Genomic DNA, 2,479 nt, shown 5'->3' on the forward strand with positions numbered 1-2,479 from the left:
GGGGGGAGGGGGGCTCATTGATTTACACTCTGACCAGTTCCGGACTAGAGCATGTTCTTGATAAAGTCGTTAGTCTGGTTTAGTTGAAGTAGCAGTTTACGGCACTTACGAACCAAATACGTCTTACAAGTGCCAAAGCTTCATAGTGTTACTAGAGAGTACTAGAAAGAAAACGAAGGAAGATAGGGACATCAGATGTTTGATTGTGGAGATGGAGCAAACCACAGCAGAGCACCCACCAGCCACCCAGAGAACTATCTACACCTTCTGGAGTAAACACTGGAGTTAGACAAGGCTGTATATTATCACCTGTACTTTTGGGAATTGACATCGATTTTGTCATGAGACAGAGCAAATACACTGAAACAGGCGTTGGATGGGCAAATGACACATATTTGGGCGATCTAGATTTTCCAGATGACATCTGCCTATTAAACAGCACAGTATATGAAATGCAATTTTAAAAAACACCGAACTAGCAAAAGTTGCTCGAAAATGTGGCCTTATAATAAATATATCCAAAAGAGAAGTGCTACGGCTATCATCAGAAACTACGCCCGTCACTCTCTATCGAGGACTCCTTGCAGAAATTAGTAAATCCAAATACCTTGGCAGCATTATATCCAAAACTTCAGACTGCCTAGACGACGTCCATCAAAGGTTTTAAAATGCATGGATCGCCTTGGTGAAATTAAAAACAATATGGAAGTCAAAGATAATCTAATTAAAGACGAAATTAAAACTATATAATAGCAATACTTTGATTGTATTGACGTATGGTTCAGAGATATGGTAATAGCAATACTTTGATTGTATTGACGTATGGTTCAGAGATATGGTAATAGCAATACTTTGATTGTATTGACGTATGGTTCAGAGATATGGAAAACAAACAACACAATGTAACGGAAAATAAACAGCTTCCAAATAAATTGTCTACGTAGAATTTTATTAACAAAATGGAATGAATTTATTACAAATGATGAAGTGTTGTAAAGAGCTGGAATTGAAGATATCAACACGACCATAACAAGGAGAAGATGGAGATATCTAGGACATGTTTTGAGAAGGCTGAAGACAAGACTGCCCTATCAGATGTGGTATTGGAGACCAACTGGAAAGAGAAAGCGGGGAAGACCGACTGGAAGCTATAGAGGCACAATAAGAGATGAGGCAATCACCCAGGGCCTGGATGTGTCAAGGTTGGAGGACGTGGCCAGGGACAGACAAGCTTGGCGTCGACTGCTCTCCGCCTTATGTACCTGACGGTATAGGGAGAGAGGAAGGAAGGAAGGAAGGAAGGAAGGAAGGAAGTATTTCCCTTCAAATGTAAACATAGCAAGTTCGAAAGTGACAAAGCAACAACAAATCTACAATTGGAGAAATCTTGTGACATTGAACATTTAGATATGACACGTATGTTCAAAAAGAATTCCTGTCGTAAGATCACCTGTAAGATCCATAAATGTGAACACAGCAACATTAAATAGAACAGTTTCTGTTTTCAAATGGGACACTGCACGCTTAAATGTGCCGCTGATAGAAACTGATTAGTGAAGTCTACATAGCACAACCACGAGAGAACCCAGAGCCTGCCTTCCTCACCCCCGCCCTCCACTCCTCTTTTCCTATGTATGCAAGTCGGACAACCACCAGCACATTTCTTAGCGGACTACTATAACCATGGAAACATTGGTACACACACCTGTAATGATAGGAGCACATTACCCGTTTATCCGGCCTTGCCAAGATGACCCTGCAAGGCAGTGTCCAGGGAAAAAGGAGCAGAGGCAGACCGAAGAAGAGTTGGGAGGACAACATCAAGGAATGGACAGACCTGGAACTCTAAGACACGCTCAGAAAAGCTGAAGACCGGACGGAGTGGAGGAAGCTGGTGGCCAAATCTTCTGGTAGGATATGTGAGTGTTGGTCGGAAAATGGCGTTGATGAGCTTCGCCTTGGTGCTCATGTAGATAGTGGGATGTTTCAGGAAAGGGCCGAGTTGATGACTGACTGCGTTGGCGTTCTGACATCTTGTCTCTATTTCTCGATCTAATTTTCCATTTTCTGTGAAAATGCTGCCCAAGTATTTGAATTCTCTGCTTTGTTTTAGTTGGGATCCATTGATGTTGATATCCACTTTACCTGGTCTCCTGCTAATTGTCATGACCGTTTAGTTGGTTCATATGCTCCTGTAGCTGGGTCTTGTTGTTAATCATTGCCAGGTCGTCTGCGAACACGAGTTCGTTGAGTGTCTCTGGGTCTGGGTTGGCCTCTTTTGTAATCTGGTCCATGTAGATCACGAAGAGCAGAGGGGAGAGATTGCAGCCCTGTCTGACTCCGGATGTTACTGGAAACCAGTCCGATGTTCCACTGGTAGTTCGGACAGCGCTTCTGCTGTTGGCATAGATAGCCCTGATGTTGTCTAGCAGCTGTCCCTTGATGTCGTACTGCTCTAAGATCTTCCATAGCTTGTTTC

The sequence above is a fragment of the Aplysia californica genome, unplaced genomic scaffold, assembly GCF_000002075.1.
Source record: "Aplysia californica isolate F4 #8 unplaced genomic scaffold, AplCal3.0 scaffold00435, whole genome shotgun sequence".
NCBI classification, from domain to species: Eukaryota; Metazoa; Mollusca; class Gastropoda; order Aplysiida; family Aplysiidae; genus Aplysia; species Aplysia californica.